The sequence below is a fragment of the Cataglyphis hispanica genome, chromosome 3 (assembly GCF_021464435.1).
Source record: "Cataglyphis hispanica isolate Lineage 1 chromosome 3, ULB_Chis1_1.0, whole genome shotgun sequence".
NCBI lineage: Eukaryota > Metazoa > Arthropoda > Insecta > Hymenoptera > Formicidae > Cataglyphis > Cataglyphis hispanica.
The window spans coordinates 6,609,599-6,631,524 of record NC_065956.1 but is presented as its reverse complement, the minus strand read 5'-3'; the positions used below and the strand labels follow the sequence as shown (position 1 = coordinate 6,631,524).

The 21,926-nt window shown below is 41.9% G+C and overlaps 1 long non-coding RNA gene across 1 annotated transcript in view; it reads left to right on the top strand.

Moving 5' to 3' along the window:
• The window catches only part of LOC126848197 (uncharacterized), a 174,124-nt gene extending 158,998 nt beyond the window's left edge, over positions 1-15,126 (top strand). Inside the window, exon 4 of the long non-coding RNA XR_007687216.1 lies at positions 15,021-15,126. This is a non-coding gene — a long non-coding RNA (uncharacterized LOC126848197). The remainder of the gene's footprint in view (positions 1-15,020) is intronic.
• The last annotated feature ends 6,800 nt before the right edge of the window (positions 15,127-21,926 follow it).

The window sequence follows — 21,926 nt, the reverse complement described above, 5'->3', positions numbered from 1 at the left end:
GTGATTCGCGAATTCCCATTTCTCCCGCAACAAGGGAATGGCAAAGTTTCTGTCTCTCGACGTAGTCTTTCCGCAGCTTTACAAGCGATGTTCTTACGCGATGTAACTTACGGGTCGACGACAATCTAGACGAGCGGCCAGAACGATATTGCTTCCTTGGGTTAGGTTAAGATCGGAGGAGACCAGAGGGTTACCGACCCAAGTGCCTCGAGCACGACGCTCACCGTGTCGAGTTCCTTTAATGCGCCTCCCGTTCCCATCTCCGCGCGAAATCCTCCTTGTTCGTCTAGCCAGGCTCTCGCTTCCATCGGCATTATGGCGCTGAAGGGGAGGGGAGGACGACAACGATGTCCTCCTCGTACAACGTTAAGCCATCGTGGAGCATGACCTGAGTACCGTCGGGATGCTCGTCGACGACGACGCCGTCTTGTTGAACGGAAATTCGGACGATATCGTGCCGGCTCGCGTTCCGGGGACTCGACTTCGGGTTTCAGCTCCTGTTGGAGAGCACTTAAGGTGGATCCGGAGCCGGATGAGACGATGTCGACGACGAACCGGTGGACATCGTCGTCGATAGTCGGAAACTTTAGAGTAGGGTATAGGATATTGCATAATGTTCCCCGGAGCTAAGTTCGAGGAAGAGCTCGTCTCGCGTGACTTCGAGACTCGATCGTAACTCTGCCGAATATTGCCGATATTAACGTTACTGTTCATAATATCATCCGGATATTGTCCCTTGTTTAATCCTTCCTGGCTTCTTTGCGCCATAGATCGCAGTAATACTGCACACATTTCAATACTCTGTACGATCTTCGTGGCTCCAGAGCGTTTTACTAAATTTGCTAAATACAAAATACTTCTTTTTTGCATATTTTATCATTCTTAGTTTATATTTTTCATTTAATTTGGTTTAATTTTTTTAGATTATGTTGCATGATATATTTCTTACATTTTTCAAAAAAATTTTAAATATTAAGTTTATATAATATTATATTCGCGTCAAATTTCTTTGCTTGTAAGAATATTATTTCTTGAAGAATCACTCCGTGTTGTAAGAACCTGAATACTCCACAGTGGCACTTCTCACTCGAAAGACGGTATAAAGAACATCATCTCGTGATAAATATAAGAGTCGCGTCCAAGGAAGAGGGATTGCTTAAAGCATTTTTATTCGTATCCTGATGGAAGACTGACGATATGATGAAGGAAGGGGGGAGGGGAAGGGGGAGGAGGAGGTGTGAGGAAAAACGAGGTGTCCCGAAGTTTTTCGGGGTGGTTGTCGGATATAATCACTGCAGGACCATCCCTCGTAGTCTTCTCGCCGGTACCCTTCCCGGTACCATTCCCCTTTTTATCTCGCGAGTCCTGTTTCTTTCTCTCTCTCTCTCTCTCTCTCTCTCTCTCTCTCTTTCGCTCTTTCCTTTTCTCGTCGACGCGAGGACCCCCTCCTTGTCATCCTCGTATTTCGTCTCACGGCATTGTCCCTTTCAGTTCCCGCGGGATCGCGGGGCCAATGCGGCGAGATATCGGATCAATTTTTTAAGCCGAGGGTGCCGAGACTTTACACTTCTTGAGAGACGACACTGGGGTGAGCCCCCGTATGGTTGGAAACCTCCGCGGTGACTCGGGGAGAGACCGGAGGGGGGGAGGGAGGGGGTTAGTACTTCGGCTTGGTGTTGAGGCTGGGGGTGAGGGTGAAATCAAGCCGCGAAGAAAATTAAAACGAGGAACCGAAGGATCTTGAAAGGATCGCGACCAGGATGCTCACGCACCTCCATCTACTCCTCTCTAACATCAGCGCCGTTAACATCACTCTCTCTCTTCCCTCCCTCCTTCCCCCCGACGCACCCGTTTACTTCTTCACCAATCTTTCCCGCCCCCACCAACATCTAAATGCGAGAGCTTCTCTTAGCCTTCCCGACTTTCTTTTCTCGGTCGGATCGACGCCGTGCGAAAACCACCCGATTGCTCTTCGTCTTGTATTCGGGCATTCCCTTTCCACATTCTCTCGTCTTCTTTTATACTTTCATGCCTTGATTTTTTTCACGCTTACATTTCGATTTAATACTCATTGTCTATGTTCGTTCAATCTTCGTAATGAGAATCTCAAGCATTACAGCATATCTATTAAAAAAAATAAAGAGAAAATCTTTGATATTTTTTAAATAACTTTTCGGATACAAAAATATGTTTATTAAAAGCTGTAAAATAAAAATATTCTTTTAATTTATAAGCGTGAATTAATATTATCTAATGATTTATTACAAATATCATTTTCTTAGCCAAGACTGTAATTCTGCTTTACATGGCATTTCAAATCTTTATTTGAACTTTGAAAATGATATGCAGTTTATTCTTATCCTACCTTTTCTATCTTTCTTACTTTATCTCTTTGCCAATTTTTTTTTTTACCTCCATGGTTTTTATGCTTCCCTGGGGTGTGCGCCATCGATCGTTCAAAGTTACGCGAAGAGTTTTTAATTTATCTCAACGATGCGACTCCCTCGCTTCTCCCCTCATCGTAGGACGCTGAAATTTTCAAGTCGTAGTAAACGGTAAAACGCCGATCGGATCGTCGCAAATGGATACGGTTAAGAACCAGGGTGCGTTTTATAAACAAGCAAACGACGCACAACGACGCGGAGAAGCACGCTCGGGCGACTTCGGCGAAACGGTTACTTCGTTTTAGAGCGGGCGACAAAAAGCTGTCGGTTATGACTCGCGATATCCGCGCCCTATCCCGAAAGAACCGAGGCCTGATACGCCTCGCTCTCGAGCGCGAATACAGGCGCTTTTACGAGAAGAGTAATTTCGATTCGCGGCCGTAAAGGCGCGCGAGCGAGATGGCGCGATCTATAAAGCCGGGCGGTCGCTTCGATCGAATTTTTCTCGCTCTCTTCGTAAATCGCTTCATTTCCCAGTCGAGGATTATAACGCCCTCGCGCGCGCACGACCGCCAATAATAAAATAAATCACGGCCTCGTAAAGGCATCCGTCATGTCTCGGTGTCTGTGTGTCTGCGAAACTCGGTTCGGCACGTTGCGGTTGTAATATAGTTTAGTGTTAACGCACGAATGCTTAGAGAGAGAGAAGGAGCACAACTGACTGCCTTTCATTCGGGAGATGTGCCATAGTGGACGCGAAAGCCGTCGGGCTATACTTCTTTATTTAATGCTAGTAGTAACGCCTTGATGGCAAATCCGTTTTATTCTTACGCTGACTCAGCCCGCAAAACGTCACCCGGCTGGGCGAGCTGCCACTTCTTGCGCACTGCATCTTATATGGCACCCGGAGCATTACTCGCCTGACAATTCGCCTTTCCGCACGTTACTCTCGCTTGCGCAAACTTCGATCGCCTTCCGCCTTATGCTCTAAGTAAGACGGACGAGTCATCGAGCGTGATCATAATTTTTTGAGTGATCAATGTTATTGCTTCATCGACACTTAAATTATTTTTTTTCTATCGTATTATTCTCATCGGAAAGAATTGAATTTTCGCATAAAATAATTATCGTGAAAGTGAAAGAAATATTTCTGTTAACGAGAATACACTTATGCATAGAATAGATATCGAGTGAGATAGGTATCGTGCATTTTACTTAGATACACGGTGCATTCCATAGAATAGTACTTAGTCGTTTGAAAACACCTTCAAAACTTGGAGAGTCGTTTTCTCCCTCGTATACGATCTATTCCAATCGATTTTTCAACTTTTTCACGAAAACATTGAATGGCCATCGGAATCGGAAATTCGAGTAATTAGAGCGATCGTCGGGGCGACTATCGGAAGCCGAATTTATGGTCGCTGTTATTCGCGGACTCGTTTAACGATCCATCTGACCTAATTGCGCGCGAGAGCGCCAGTGATTGTACGTACACATGCGTTGTGTAAGCGTCACACTGATAATTTTTCGCCGTAGCTCTTTGGCGGTGTTTTCCCCGAATTTGCAAATAACGATCGTTTCTTTTTTCTCGAGGATCGATATAAAAAGTTTTTACGACGACGTTATGTGCGTGTCTGCACTTGCGTTGTATACGCGTATACACGAGCATATGTATGTGTATGCCTGCAATAGCGAAGCGACGGAGACGTGTGTGGCGCATATAGAAAGCAATAAAACAGAAAATAATAACCGTGAGGTATAAGAGACGACGCTTCGTGGGGTCTCTTACGATCCTGACGAAAGCGCAAAAGCAAACCCTTCTGACTCCCAAAATCTGCCTCGAATTGTTTGCATTTATTCGGCATATTTTTGTGATATTTATTTCCCGCGTCGCAGCGATACGACGCTCCCCCCCGTCAGTCACAACCAGCTGTTCGACCGTCGTTCTTTAAAAGGCGGGGAAAGAATCGTAAAGGGGGTACGAGGAAAGGACGGAGGAAAGAGCAACCGCGACCGATATAAAACGCAGGGGTACGATAAAACGGAAGTCGGTGCATTTGAGTTTTCCGCGGCGAATGTGAGTTAAGACTCCTTAAATTCATCTCTCGCAATTTTATGAGAGATCAAGAGAAAATTTCAATTCAATATTGCACTTTTCGTCGCTCTTTTTCTTTCTCTATTTAACGTTTGTCTCTATTTCTGATTTTTCTTGTATTTTATCTTTAGCATCGTCGGTTTCAAGGATCATTAGCCGCGCCTCGATTTGTTTTCTGTTCATTGCTCAAACTTAGGCGTGGTAACGAGTCTTTCATATGTGTCGGCGGTTAGCATACTGTAAAGTTTACTGTTATGCAAAGTGCACGCTCACAATAGCACACGCGTGCACTTTCGAGTATTCAATAGGCACGCGCGATTATGCGCGTCGTTTCTTCACGCGTCACCAAGATAAATTGCATAATCAACGTCGTAAATTTACCGTTATTTTTGATCTGCCATTCTTAACGAGACGAGAAAAATCTAATATGGAGATTGCGTGAAAAGTACAATTAAACGCTAGAAGAATGAAAGATGAAGTAGATGTATGTCTGTGTATGTATGTGATCGACAAGAGGAAAGAAAGAAAGTAAAAAAAAGAGAAAAAAGAGAGAGAATAGTATTGGATAAAGAACACGTAGATGCTGTTAAAACGACGTCTCGTATATTCGATTTCTTAGACTCTCTACCGCTTTTCCTCACGTCATTCGTCCCCTGCTCACCTTAAAACCGGCAGTAAGTGATAACGCGAGATAAATATTATACGCGCGATGAAAGTGCGCGCGCGTTAGGAAGGACGCGACCGTAAACGCGGCCGCAACAACTTATTGCGGATCGTAGGGCGTTGAGTACCGCCCGTGAAAATCGAATGTGAAGAGGAAATTAGCCCGCTAAGGGCGCCACACACCGGATGGCCGACTGTAAAGATAAAGCCGGCCCTCGGGGAGACGACGGAAAATTCCCGAAGCCGCGAAAATAAAAGTTCGCATACGCGGCGATCCTTTCCACGAGCCCCCGATCGTACTTTTCTTCGAGCTTTATTCGCAGCATAAGCTCGTCGCCCTCGTTTCTCCTCGTAGCGTTTCTTGAAAGGGGAGAGGCGCGGACGTAGGAGGGTCGATTTATCCTGCGGGCTGTCTTTATTATCGCGGAGATGGAGAAAGACAGAGAAGGAGAGAAAGTCGATCGCTTTTCGCCTTCTTTACAACCGCGAATGCAAATAACGCCCATATCCGTTCGTTCGACTTCCTGTCGAAGGATGATGCTCTCGAGTCGCTAGGGGCCACCATTACTTAACTGCGCTACGGTAGAAATAATAAAACGCAGATCTCCGTCGGACGCGGAAACTCGTTAAAAGCCGATCCGACGCGTTTCCCTCACTCCGCGCAGTTTCAAACTAATTTTATAGTGCTGCTTTAATTAGGAATGCACGCGCTGCTTCTCACGCTCCGAGAATTTTGTTACCTTTGAGATGAAGCCGTAAAAGTGTACGTTCATTATTTACAATATCTCGAATAACATTTCATTTTGGTTAGAAAATTGTAATAATTTTCGTTCCTGTGTAAATGAATTTATTCAAGTATATGAATAATATTGTCGAACACGAGTTATATCACAGTCACGTGTCGCTATTTATAAATGTATATAACAGATAAGAGCTTTTGCGAGAAGAGATTACGTTCGGATTTCCGCCAATCGTGATACAAATGACAGTAGATTGAGTCGCGGCGCGAATGGAAATATGAAAATCGATAGAGTGGGACAAGGGAAACTGGGATCGAATATTTTCTCGCTTCCCGATTATTTACGAGCGTTTTCCCAAATGCAATGCAATAGCACGGCATACATTTTTTTTTTTCTTTTTTATTCAAGCCGATGCGCGCCAAGCTCTCACGACGCATCTTCGGGGAGAAAAACGCGTCGCCCGGGCCTCCGGGCATTAGCAGTGATATTTTATTCATGAAGCACCTTATATACACGGGTGCCTAACCCAAACCGAGTGCGCGCGATGCGAGAGCTACTAAATAAAACATCCATACGCGCCTCGCCCATAAATTTGTACACGGCTGATAGATTTACAAGCCGCCCTTGCCGAACTGATATTTAAATTAGTCCAACTACGCGCGCCGCGCGGAGTCACTTCGCCGCGGGTGGCGGGTGGTCTCTTTCGACTACCCCCCTTTTTCTCTGGTCCCGAGAAGAGAGGAAAAAATATGTTGTTCCCCGCACGGAGAATTCCGCAGTAGGCGGTGATCCCGTCTACGAGGCCACGACAACGCTTTGCCTCGCGTTTTTGCGGAAAATTCACTTCGCCGCGACGTATATCACCGGCAGGTACTAGTTGGAAGCGAAAGGTCGATACGCGATAAATCGAATTCTCTCCATGGAACACGTATTTGGCTAGGTATTGGAGTGGATTTCTCTTTTTTCTCTCGGATTTCTCTCGGTTATTTTTTATATTAAATCCCAACGCGATAGAGATGTATACGGATTTTACGTATATTTCTTTCGCATATCCGTTGACAAGTTTAGTGCCGATTGTTCTTTAACGAAAATGTCAATTCCAACGATTGTTTTTTGAGTTATAAGCAATTGAAAGTCTACAGGATTTTCCATGGGCGATCGTATTAATCTTGATTTTAATTTTAATATTATTGAGAGTTGAGGTTTATTGTGTTAAACAGCTGACGTAAAATTAGACGGGATCGCAATTAAATTCTTGCGTCATACATTCCGCTCGTGCAAGCACTCTTCATAATTTGATGGAATCGTCAAGCAATTATTCGACGCTTTCGATAATGCTTCCTCGTCATTATCTTCGACAGCCTAGTGGCCCACTTGTTCGAGGTTGGAAAGGGGTTGAAAAGACAAGGAGAATTAAGTGCGTTGTGCGGTCCCCGCTTCCTTTATCAAGAGTCGCGCCGCTTCACATGCTCGACTCGCCGCGCCTCATGAGGGTGTAAATAATGAACGAAAAGGGATGATACGCGAAGAGGCAACGAGGGTCGCTTCAGTAGGTCAATATTTCGCGACCTAAAACGCTCGCTCTTTCTTCCGAGGAAACGGTAAAGGGAATGAAAAGGAATCGTGGAATTGTTAACGTGATATTTGTCGAGTTCCAGACGTATTTTGGCTGGCAAACAGTCTCGAGTGGGATTTCTCCGAGGAATCGACGGTCCTCGAACGATAACCGAGAGTCTGTCGAGTTCGCATTCGTAATTCACGCTGGGAAGAATATACCTTGAAGTGAATTCTTGACATATATCCAATGGTATGTTTTCAATGCTAATCGAACACGGGAGGAATTATCTATTTGCGTTTCATGAACCGTTCGATGAATCTCGTCTCTGCGGAATTGTCATTTTATGACGTCGTCGTTTCTCTCGACGATATCGAGAAACGCGACGGAATATGTTAAGCTCCACGGAAACTCAGACCACGCTTCCTCTCCATGCAAATAGCTCGAACGTCTAATGACGATCCCATGCCGTGGGTGCAAATCGACGGCACCGATTTTTCTCTTCTTCTTTAGCATTCTGTTCCAATCCGTGGTCTCTCTCACTCTCTCTCTCTCTCAAATTCCCCCTCTGTCTCCCTCTTACGCGTTTCTTCTCCCCTCAGTGTCTCGGCTATTCTTTCGGTAATGGTACGTACTGGCGCGAGCATTCGGATGCAAAGCGAGTCGTATCACTTTGCTGAAAGAATCTTTTCCTATGGTTCTTCATCGGCAAAGAGCGCACTTCTTTCGCATAAACGGGGGAGGAAATGTAAAGTAAAAGTAGCTGTCGCTATGTTTCTTAAAGCGCGATGGCGTATTGCACTAATATTAAAATAGTCACGCGAAACGAAAATTAACGTGTCACATTGTGAACGTAATAAATAAGTTTTATAGATATCAAACGCTCTATAGGTACTATGTACGTATACGATTTAGATAGAGAAAACGCACGTGACACGAAACAGCGCTTCTATTTTAGGGGGCTCGAGCGTATCGTGACAAAATAAAGAAGGGATATAGGGCAAAGGGCCTGGCGTATACATGTCAGACTGCCGGACTAATGACACGAAATTCTTTTTCGTGACCAAATAAATGTCTTGATTCATTTAATGTTTGCCTGCTCATTTATTTAGGACCAAATTGAGGGGAAATTAGGTCAAATGGGGGGCGGTACCGAAGAGCAATCGAAGACACGACACGGGACAAATAACCCAAAGTCGCCGGCAGGCAGCGTGTAGGAACTGCCGATAAGGGCGTAATCTTACACCTTTTCCTTTTGGGCTTTTGCCCACACGAGGTCACGTATGCCCTCCTTGTTTGCCCTCTTTATTACGTGCAGAAGAGAGGCGCCCAGTTGCCTAGAAACCTGACACATCCGATACAAGCACGATGAGTTGCCCGACCAGAAAAAAAAAAAAGAAAAAAAGAAAAAAAGGGAAGAGAAAGAAATGGATCTTCTTTGATGAAAGTAGAGATACAAGCGCGGGAGTCCTCGTGGGGCCCTCCGCCCTTCGTCTTCCTTCTTTTTATTCGGCCGGGGACGAAGTGTCCTCGGGCTTGGAGAACCTTTCAAATAGTGTCGCATCAGCGAAAACGAGTCGCGGCAACGGCGCAATTATGTGTCATCTTCTGTTTATTTTGCAGGAGAAATCGTTGTAAGCGAAATTTCAAAAACGCTTGTGTGTAGTACGTTAAATTTAAATGAGCGCGTCTTTGCAGCAGCTTTTGAGTAAGTTTTAAGTCGGACTGTAATACCGTTGAAGTAGTTGGTCCAATCTTACCTCGAATCATGGAATTCTATACGCAATCACATATGAATAGCATAAATAATAGTTTACTTGTTTTTGAAATCATTATTGAAATATTTAATATATAATTTCAATTATTTTAAATCATCTGGTATAATTATTTCTATAGATAAAGTTTTAATTTCATATAATTTTGTTTTATAGAAAATGTCAAAATTAAAAATTGACTTGGTCAGAGAATCTATTATGAAAAAAAAATGTATATATTCAGTAATTTTGAAACATAATATTATAAAATAATTATTTTACAACGTCGTATTTTTTCTGTGGAAGTTTTCCATCGTCGAAATTATACAGAATAACTTCGTTAATGGCCACGACAGATAAATGGGAAAAATTAATTCGACATTGACCAGATGTCGTCTCATCCGCGGGCCGCATTCACGGCCGCGTGTGCGGCGCAATGTGCCGTAATTAAATCCACCGTAATGCGGAGAACGATACGGCGCGCCCACCCTCGCGAATCGTACATATAATACATCTCGGTTTAATATTTATCGCGTAATAGAATATAAACCCCGTCGGTGGCCGGAACGGCCGCGTTTACGTGGTTGGTTAACTCAGGAAGCCCGGGGAGAGAACGTAAACTCGAAACTAAATCCAAACTAACCGAACTCTATCCTCTATGTTTATATCCCTCGCGTTCCATCTCCCCCTGATTCCTTCACATCCCTCTCCTTCTCTCTCCTCGCGACCGGTTATGTTTCATGCTCCGTGATTTCGCGGTGTTTCACATCCGCGGATATTTTGCCGAGGCATTGCGTTCATCGGCTACGTCTACGCGTGTATCGGTCTGCCTGAATACAAACCAGAAGGCGATTGTAAACGCCGAAAATTCGAGTGCAGACACTTTTGCATATAATTCTATCTATCGTCATTCTATAATATTTATATGTAAATTTATTTTATACTTTTTCAAATTTTACTATTTCTATTTATACTTTTTTATTATACTTTTTTTATACTTTTTTATTATTTCTATTTATTACTATTTATATTTTATAATATTATGTTTCAAAATTACTGAATATGTACATTTTTTTTCATAATAGATTCTCTGACCAAGTCAATTTTTAATTTTGACATTTTCCATAAAACAAAATTATATGAAATTAAAATTTTATCTATAGAAATAATAAAATTTGAAAAAGTATAAAATAACTTACTATTTCTATTTAGTTATTAAGAGATTGTATATTTTCAATTGCTGTCTACAAATAATGATCAAAATTTGTTATGCATTTTAGATACGCGCGAAAACTTTTCAACATATAATTTACGTGTAATTATTTAAGGCAATAATAAATTACAATAATGATAACACACGTGTAATAATGATTGCGCACAGTCTTAAAACTGCGGCCCTGCATCGTTTACTGTCATAGGATCTATCGCGCGGATTGTATTACGTGTGTAAACGTACGATTCGCTCGTGCGTGACGCATACACGCGTGTCGCACATACAACTGTGTGCGTCGCGAAATCGTAAACCGGTGGATATTAAACTTTTACAATCCTAGCTCGTTGGCTGACTGGCTGGTCGAACAAGAGGTTATGATGATTAGATGTAACTTGATAATACGCGGGAGTTCAGTATCGCGACGCAGCGGCCCTCCAGTATGTTGGCAAAAGCCACGGTCGTTAAAGGTGCCGTTAAATCGGCGGAAGCTAAAAATCGTAAAAGTTTGCTCTCCTCTCTTTTCAGGAAACTCCGCAAGCTACTCCGTCGTGTATCGAATCGAGAAAAATATTTTTCATATTGTAATTAATAACATAAATTTATTAATATTTATCTCAGTTTAAATTAAATTTTATTAAACTTAATAAATTTTATTAACATTTCAATTAATAACAATTATTCACTCACACACACACACACACACAAACAAGAATCAGATGATCATAGCTTCTGTTCGTCATAGTTTTAATTGTTTTAGGAGGTTGTCTAAAAATAACAATAACAATAATCATGTTTAAGAATAATCATGCAGAGATTTTATAAAAACATCACAATTGTGTGATATCAAGTTTGAAAACACAAGCAATTATTTATATTGAATTTGCTCGATGATGACATGCCAATAATAGTAACTATTGTGAGTAAAACTGGTTTTCTTATTGCATCGTGTGCCTTTGGTCTCACTGGCAGCGATTGCGCAAATATGATTTGTAAAGCTATATGTCATAATTGTAGTTTATAGTACAGCGCGTTATGTCATAACGCAGTTATAGTGAAATCAGTATAAAACATAGCGATTGCAAATTTCAAGTTTGAGATTATGATGTAAATGGAGGAAAACTTCGCATAATTCACCGCGTTCCTCTGACATTGATGTGCGCGCCAACGAAAGTGTTGCATAATAATTTAATAAATATTTAATAAAAATAATAATTTATTACATTCTCTACAAAAAACTCGATGTATTTCTATATCGACTTCATTTGTATTTTACTCAACTACCGTTAAAACGTTTCTCTACGAAAAAATGTAAGAAACCGGAAGCAGTCGAAAGAGAGATTCGAGTCGATCGTCGAAACATACGGCAGTCGATCCGGCCGCGCATTTTTATGTCCCGACATAAACGTAACGGCGAGTCGTAACGCGTGCCACGAGCAAATGACATTGCATGCTCAAGTGAACCTACCCTTCGTTCATGTGGTCGCATAATAATTCTCCGTATTGTCAAAGCCAAAATGCGCGCGCGTCATTATTAACGTTTATATACCGGGTAAGATAACTCTCTCCTTCTCTCGACGCTGGAAGAATAACGATCGCCATCGCGCGAAATCGCCCGGTTTAGGCAAGCCCGTCGGTTACCATTACGGTTATTGGACGTAATTCGTGATTGGCACCGGCCGTTTCTCCCGGCTTAGTGCTAATAAATTCGACCCGCCGCCTCTCGAGCGAAGAGCTAGTGGTATCTACTCCTCGACCCGCAAGAGAGGGGAGATCGAAAGAGAACCTCGAGATATAAAGCGGTTTTGCTCCAGCAGTTTTATGAATATGCTTTCTCGGCGGGCGCACCCCTTGACGGAGCAAGGCTCGTCGACTTCTCGTGGAAAAGGGGATTGAAAGCTGAGCGGGTGGGTGTTATAGGTGGACGATAATTTATCGGCCACCCTTGTGAAACAAGGGAAACCTTTCCGCGTCGTTTCGAAAGTTTCCCGGAGTTCTTAGCGTTTAAGCGCAGTCGACGGAGATGCTAAGTGCAAGTTTGTCGATCAAGCGAGGCGATAGTCGACGATGACTTTGGGACGTTGCATTTATTCATCTCATGCTCGAGATTCTATTCACAAAAATTAAAAAGAAGAAGAAGAAGAAGATTGCATAAGATACACAATATAACCGAACAATCATACAAACAATAATAAAATCTGTAGAAGTGAAATTTATCTATGTTTCATTTCAAGAACTAAAAATAATTTTTTTTCTACAATCGTGAATATTTTTCTTGATATTGGCATTCATGCTGCAAGCATGAAGAAAGAGATGTCTGGCCGATCTTTAATCTCATTTGGCTGCCTCTTGAATTGACCTCTTCGCCAAGAGGATAAGTAAAAGCTAAGGAAATTCGTTTACGTTCGAAATTTTGTTTCAACGTACATAGCCGGAGTTCGCACAGTGGTGAGTGGCGAGTTTACCGGTGAAAAACTGAGTTTACCGATAGAAACGCCAAAGGTAAGGAAGCGAAAGCTTTTTCCAGGGCGCGTCTGACAAACTTATCAGGCTTAATCCGATTTTAAGAAGTGCATTGTTTACCTCGGCAAATAATTTACGGCGCGCTCACGTACATAATAGAGTTTCCAGGATCTTGGAGTAAAGTGGTCCCGGTTGATTGAGGAATAGAACCGAGAAACCTTACCTTTGCATAAGACAGGACTTCAAAGACGGAAGTCGATGGCAGGGCTCGAATAGAATATTTCGCCGAGCGAAATTCTACCGCCCTGACGTTGCTCGTGATAGCCTGACAAACTCGTGTTTTATCGCATTATTTATTGCCGCGAGAGACACACGAGCTCTCTCGTCCGTGTTATGGCGATCACCATCGATATACACGTACCCTCCGTACGTTCCTTGGGCCATCGACGATCGCGCACACGCACGCACACCTACACTCGACCGTTATTGATGGATTCCACCCTTATGAAATATCTGGAAGCGCGGTACGAATTTATTGCGAGCAGTTCGACCGGCTTTATCTCGTATTGTTCATGATAAACCCGCAGTGATATCTCTATGAGATATTCCGGAGACTCCTAAAAAGCCCCCGATGAGCCGTTATATGACTCTCCTCCTCCTCAGCGTTTCCATCCTCGCCGACATGTATATAAATACGCTCGCTCGCTCGCTCGCGCGACGCTCATGTATGTTCAGTATTAATACGCGAGGGGATGATAAATTGCGGAAAAAAAGAGACTTTCTCGCGAGAAATGTTGCTTCTCGTGAGCTTGAGTGCCTTTCATATCGGCTATTAGGAGTTAGATTAGTCGTTTTAATAATAGATGTAATCTCATTTACTCTTATGTAGTATATCAAAAAAATAATAATCTGAAAAAGTATTGAATAATTTGTTATTTCTATGATTCTCAATATACTGCACCACTGCGTATATATATACGAAAAATACACACACAACGTCGTCAGTATCGGCGCACGTGCAACGCTATTTATGAAATATTTATGAAAACGCGCGGACTCTTTGTCATTTCGCCAGTGACGACGCAGCCGTTTCACAAGCGATTAAGAGCCGTGAAATTTTTACCTTCTCTGAATAATTTCGTTTGATGCCGGGATAGCTTCAAAACTTTTCTCCTTCTATCGTCCCTACCAAACGAGCGACGACATAATTATTCTTCCTGCAGTGGGGAGCGCGCGCAACGAGGCTGAAGGAGCGAGCACGTGGGCGCGAGATATTTATTAAAGAAAATTTTCATAATCGCGCTACCGACGCGCTGTTTTTTCGGCTGCTTTGAGTGTCGTTAAAAGAATTTGCAGGCACTCGTCAGCCGTTCGTCCGTCCGTGAAGAGACGATGCGAAGGGTCGAGAAATTTTCTGTCTCTCTCTCTCTCTCTCTCTCTCTCTCTCTCTCTCTCTCTCTTTCTTCTTTCGATTCTTTCAACCATTGCAGAAAAATATCATTTCGTGACTACGCGTCGTGTGGCATCGTACGTATCGAATTCTTCCGTGATTATAGACGCCGATCACGTCGATCACGGTCGTTTTCTTTCGGGAGGGAAGAATTTGGGGCAGGTTGCGGTTCGACGATGCACGCGATCTCGCGAAAATCGAGGGTTACACCGTCTTTCATGTCGCACTGACACGTCCATGATCATCTCTCTCTTTCTTTTTCTTTCCCTCTCACCGTATGATGAGTATAATATCAAAACGAGCAAAAACGTCGACTAAAATTATTTCTCTCGCTATTACCCGCGAGAAATAACGACCATTATATTACACCGGCGTGTCTTACCCGAAGAAATTGGCTGTGGTATTATCGCGTACCGCGAACACGCGAATTCAGAGAAGGCGGGAGTGACGTAAAGTAACGAGTGGCGATATTTTTACGCTCCATTTAATTTCGCAACACTGCGCTTCGCGACACGCGATGGAGTGTCGCCATAGACATAAAATCTTCTCGCACTGCTTTCCTTCGTTTTTGTTCTCGCGGGAACTTTTAATGGCGCTGCATGCGAAGTTCATAACACTATGACGCTGTATTTGTTTAATGCTTATTTTATGCATCTATTCTTTCCATCGTGACTGAGAGTGAACTGTTATTGGTTACTGCTTTCAGGTGGATGGGCGTTTTTTGTCCGACGATAAAAGAGCTGTCAAACGCAAGACAAATGGATCTCGACAGAATGCAGTTGAGTTATGAATTATAAGCGGGAGCTGAAACTATCTCGGTGAGTCCAATTTTTAATACTATACAAATAAGAGAAAAATATGCGCGCCTTATATATATATATTGTATTTCATTCTTATCCATGAGTGAATTTCCTAGTATGCGTGTTGCATTGAAATATAAAGTCTAAATCTATAAAAATCTTGAAATCGAGCTTTCAAAACCGTATTTTGATCAAAATTATAAGCGACATTGGCGCTAAATCTATTTATTTTGGCAATGCCACCGAACCGGTTGTTGCGAACCGACTTGATAGAGGTCTTCGGCCAAGACCAATCTCCTTCGTCAATCTGCACTCGATGTCCCCCGTCCCACCCATCGACCACCGTTCAATTACGCAGTCATTAACTCGCGATTGTCTCTTTCGGCGTAACGAGGTTACGCCGACTTGAATCCCGGGCGCGGCAATATTCCACGCGCAGATCTCAACACAGATAGGCTTTTAGCGTATTAGCAAGCACAATGTGACAATGGAACGTAGTCCGTGCGCTACGGGAATAGCAAATGCCTCCACTCTATCCGTTTCCCATACAATGGCCGCCCCGCATGTCTGGTGCAAACTGCAAATAGCCAGGCGAAACACGTATTTCATAAACGCCCGTAACATCGTCACCGCACACACCGAAGCTCCCCTTGTCTTTGCGCGACTCTGTTTCGCGAGGAGACACGTTCGGGCTAGGAAGATTTTCATTTTCCCAGGATTTAAAAAAATCTCACGGTTTTACCTACGTGACGAGATATCGCAAGCACGAAAACAATTTCTAAATCTCAGAATAAATATAGGACAGATGGATGTTAGACAAATTATCGTAGGAGAATGATGATCAATTTTTGAAGTTTTATTTGTTTCAATATAATACTTTATATATCTAAATATTATATATATTTTATTAAATGTGTGCTTTTTATTTGTTTGCTCAATGATTTATGTTTTGTATGCAAAAATATATTAATTGATAATTAAATAAAATTAATTGATTACAAAAATGATTGCAAAAATGTATATTGATATATATATATATATATATTTGACAGAAAGATTGTTCCTCGCATTGCGCTTCCACTTTTAAATTATTGAATATTGTTTATTGTAGATAGCTTTCAAGTGAAACGTATTTGAGAAGGAATTTTTCGATGCAGAACTCAATTTAGTTCAATAAACGTATTTAGTGTTCCTTTGACTGTTATAAATTCGCATTCTCACAATCTCTAAATTATCAGGGAGATGAATTTTTTTCCTGAAAAAATATCTCGAGCTTTGACTTTGTATCGTGCAATGCAATTTGTTGTTATTAGCTTTATAATATGCCTAGTACATATTTATGAAACTTTTATAGTCTAAATTTTTACGAGCGACGTACCTTCATCTCGATGAGAGAAAAAAACTCGGTATGTACCGTGTTTGCGTTGTTTAAAGAGATTTTCCTTTCCAACGTGAACGCGAAATAAAAAAGACAGATACTCTGCATTTAAGATTTAATGACTCCTCTGTATGTGTTCGTGTGTATGACTGATTGTATCGATGACTTCGTGACTTGCCTCTAAAACCGCTCGCTTCTGTTTGTGCACCGCCGTCAGCGATATTACATCAAATGCTCGTACAACAGTAATTTATTCCTGCGTGTGTGGTTAGATTTCACATTATTTCGATTTCAAAACCACACGCATATACATTTTGTTATTTTTTATACATAACTTGCCCTCTGTAATTTCTATTCATTCTATAACTCTTCTCTCAATATTTTTACTAGTAATTAGTAATATAAAATAATCTTACATGAGTATTATGAAATGAACTGTTTCGCGTAAAATCACGTCCGTATCAGAATGTATTAAACTGCCTTTCGGAGATGAATACTCGAGGGGTTGAAACAGCGGTCATATAAACCAAACTCCGCCGGACAACAAGCATCAGGATCCTTCCGGCAGATCACCCCGCCAATCAGTCAGATTATGCTGAATCCGTGGAACGCGATATACGTATGTTATATAGCCGACATATATATATATATATATATATATATATATATATATATATATATAAGGCATGGATATGGGCGCGTACACGCGGCAGTTTGGTTGCGCGACCACATCGGATTTCGCTGGATGAACGCGCTCCGGTTAGAATGCCAAGGTTTGGTCACCGGTACACGCGTCGTAAAGTGACGATCAGATCAGGATGCAGGAAATTGGCCGGATTCGCGGGCAATGGGGCATGCTGATACCGGAGCCGAACCAATGTTTGCCGCGGATATCAGTCCAAAGTGTTGCGGTACGTACAACGACGTGATCGACGCACACGTACGCACCGTTATCCTCTTACACGTGTTCGTCCGCCGTGCGTGTCGAAGTGCGTAGACAAATTTCAACGCGATCGTGTATACGGGATCCCCGATATCCGGAGAATCGGCCGTAGCACGATTTTAATAAAGATAGCGCGAGGATTTAATTGAGAATTTAACGATGCTGCTCTATCGCTTTGGTAGATGTTTCTCTTCAATCCAATTTATCGATAATTTTCCTACTAAGAATTGTGATCTCCTAATTACAGTTATTTAATGTAATGAGTCCTAATATCGATATCATAGAAAATTATAAAGCATCGGCTTATTATAAGAACGATATCGATAAGTTTTGCGAATTTTAAATTTGATTAAAAGAGAAATATATTTTCCATCCTGATACCGTTAAAATGTTCCATCGCAGAAATCTTTCTTTACGTCAAATTTTGATGATACATTTCTAATGCCAATCGCGAACGCGAGTATATTTATACCGAATGCATCTCGAATGCGATAGAGTCAGTATATCGATCAGGTATGTTCTGGCATGACGGAAACCTCATCATCCCTGATGACGCGACGAGACCATGATTCGACATAGTTCTTCGGCACGCTCCAATGTCGTGCCATTAAGCGTAGATAAGCCAGTGGCTAGAGCCACGGCCAATATTGAATGGTCCGTGTACGCAGTTTGCCCGGAGGGGTTCGCAGCACGGGGCAGTACGGGGGTGGTTGTGCATTAGTGGCACCATTGTGCCAGCCGCCCCTCAAATCCATATTACTCGTGTAGTAGTGTCAGTCAGTGTCCGTCCGTCCACTCTCTCCTGTCCTTTCTCTCTCTCTCTCTCTCTCTCTCTCTCTCTCTCTCTCTCTCTCTATATATATATATATATATATATATATATATATATATATATATATATATATTCATTCAAATGTGGGAGTATTTGATTGTGTGTAGAGACGAGAGAGCCCGGCCGACATGCTCTATATGCAAACCACCGCGTAATGAGTCCGTCAACCCCGTAACGTCGTTTGCTGCTATCCTTGCACTTAGGCGACGACGGCGTTCGGACCATTTTCCGACGAATCCTACCGGGCCGTCTCGAATGCAAATCCGCGTAGTCGCGCGCTGTTAAACGATCGAACGCGAATGCAAATTCGTATTGTCGCGATTATCGGGAAATATTTATGCTACGTTCTACCCTATTCGCGGATGCAAATATGCAAGAATAATGATGATTCGAGATATTTGAACGCAAAACATTATTGAGCTACATTATCAGCCGATTTAGTACGCCGCAAACGATTTCTCTAATGAATAATAAAATATTTATGAAATAATAAAAACAGAGAATACGATCATAATATGTATCAATGGCATATGTGCGACGAAAATTCAAATCGAAATTGAATAATCTTATAAAAGTGGAATTATATACAAGTATTAAATATCGAATGCTTACTTTAAAAATGTTTTGAAAAATTATATTATAAGCTCTTCTTTTAAGTTTAAGCCACATATTTAAGTTGACTGTTAAAAAGAAATGCAGATTAATTTACATTAATAGTCAACGAGCGCAATTTTACGCGCTTTCGCACGCTTCTATCAACGTGTTTAAGACTGTGATAGTCACAGCCACCTCCGCCTGGGCGTCTCGATTAATGTCGGTTATTAGCCGGCTGTCATCCGGTCGTCGTAAGGATCGCGTGTCGCGGCCCGCTCCAACAATGGCTCGTCAACGTGCGAAACGAGATGACACGGCCGGGCGCGTGTGATAATTATTCTCGCGCGCATCTCGCGACGCCGTGTGGAGAGAGGGAGAGAGATAGTGAATCATGCGAATGCTCGCATAAACGAGCCATGCGGCGCATACAGAGACAAGCGACGGTGAATATTACGGAGCAGGTTTGCCGGCATCAGTCGCCGTCGCCGGCATAATGTTTGGCATAGCTTGTCGCAATATGTTACGCACTATCCAGCGAGCACAGAGCGCGCGTTTCGTCCCTCCAATCGGGTTACTACAAGTATCTTCCTGAGCCATGTTCCTCTCTATATGAGCTACATACAATCGCTATAACCAGCGAATCTCGTGCGCCGTGCCCGTCGCCCCCTAAACTGCCGAGTTCGTAATCACGCCGCGCTAAATAACGGAACGGCAACGGCCGACTGATTAAACGGGAGCGCTTTATCACTGCGGCGATAGTGCGATCCGTCCTGATATATATATATGGGGATTGAAAAATTCACGCTACGCTGCTCGCCCGCTGACGAATTAATGTTATTTAATTAACGAGAGAGAAAGATTGCCGTGTCACAGTTTTAAATTAATCGATGCTATTTTGAAAAATTTTCGAATGATATTTATTATATAATAAATGTGTATTTCACGAAAATTTCAAATAGAATGTTAAAAACAATTTATATATATCTATAATAATATATATTTTAAAAATATAGAAATAAAAATGCCATGTAATAAAAATATGTTTTTATATTGCTTTTATTATCGCATGTATAAAAATTAAGGATTATAAATTTCCATACACATAACACAAAAATGCCATATAAGAAAATTTATTTTAGATGACATTTCTCGTCTACTGTTCACTAGGTATTAACAAAAAGATTCTTTTTAACGGGCACACAAAATGTATCAAGAAAACGTACTGTGTATTAAAAATTGACATTCTTGATCAAGAGTTTAGTACAAAGTGTACTATAGGAAATTGCCATTCTTGACGAGAGAACATCGAAGCGCGCGAATAGCATCCTATACACGGATACGTTCTCGTATATCACCACGCTGGTTGGTTAGCCAGCATCAGTCGCCGTCACCGGCATAATGTTTAGCATAGCTTGTCGCAATATGTTACACATACCATCCAATAACGTCCCGTGTCCTACCATCGCGTCGAGTTAGTGTTGGTGTTTCGACGGGTTCGTCGTCGTTCGCTTCTATAGGTCGTTCGCGCGATGGGATGAGCGACTGATTTCACCTCGCACCCTCCGCCATCGTATTCGGGGGAGGATCGGAGGGAGAAGGAAAAGGGGAGGGGTGATAGCTGCCTGTCAACGTATGCTAATCACGGTAATAGAGCGAACGCTGTACTACCGAGGCTTTGCCGAACCGCGCTAATATTTTGAAATAACATCGACTGCGTTGTTTTCGCGGAGGGACGATCTGGACTCGGACACGTAATTTCGAGGACTCGTCATTTCCCATTGACTAGCCCCTTTGATTATGCGAGCGAATTAGTTGCATAGAGTAATCCGGACCATAATAGGATATTATACCGCATTTTTCAGATGAAAGCGCTTATTTATAATTTAATTCTGAAAATTATATATTCAGAAATCTGCGTTTATATCTTGTATAATAATATAAACTTTGAAAAAAAGAGATTTTTATTATTGATAAATTGTTTCCAAAGACAATGATATTTATCTAATAAATATTATAAAACATTGAGGAAACATAAGGGAAACAGCTAAAACTTATATAATTGAAAATTGGATGATTTAGAGTAACACAGCGAGGCATAAAACAAGAAGGGGGCTTCCGCGCCCCGTTTCGCGATTCGAGTACTTTAAAAACGGTGTCCCTAATCTCTTTGCGTCCGTGTTATTGGTTTGAATCCAAACGAGGGTGAGGGTGCGCATTAGTAGGACGCTTCGTACAATATAGGTCCCAGGGTGCCAGTAGCGTTTTCCAGCCAGCGCGCGAATATTATAAATTCAAAGTCAAATGTAGCGTATTGTAATTTCGCCAGGATATCACTTAATGCAATCTGCACAGTCTTGTCTTGCGAAGAAATCCCTCCCTGTTTTTTTTTTTTTTTTCAGAACAAATTCGGAACATCCCCGCAAAATAAAAAAAAAATACTGGCTCCATTTCCCAGGTGAAATTATTACTGGCGTCGAATTAAGATAAATTCATTGATAAGCGGTACGGTGTCTGATTTGAAAAAGTTTATAAATTCTTTCGACGCACGGTGAGGATTTTTTGTTACTAAGTTGTTGATAAGAAATGATCTTGATTGAAACCAGTAGTATTAATTACATTTTTCTCATATCAAATAACAGAATTTATCAAATTATTATATCTAAATTATTACAATTATATTACTTTTTATGATTATATATACGAAATGTAAAATATCATGCTGTGTTAAAGTAATTATGCACGGAAATTGGTATTACTCGAGATTCTTATTTTTGTACGAAGAAAATACTTGGCGCATTCACGCGAAATTAAAGCTACTACCCACTATGACAAGAGAAGACAGCTCCACGACCGTTAAGGTACTGGGAGAATACAGGATTATGTCTTGCTTTTCTCATCTTCGTCTCACAAAAAAAAAAAAAAAAAAAATACCCTCGAGCGCGAGCAGAAAAATAAGCCCTTAAAGAGGCTGATGAATTTTAAATCAGCCGCGCATTGAAATCGGGAAACGTCTCCGTTGCTAAGAGAGGACTTTCAAACCCACCCCCTTGTCGTCCTCCGCCGCC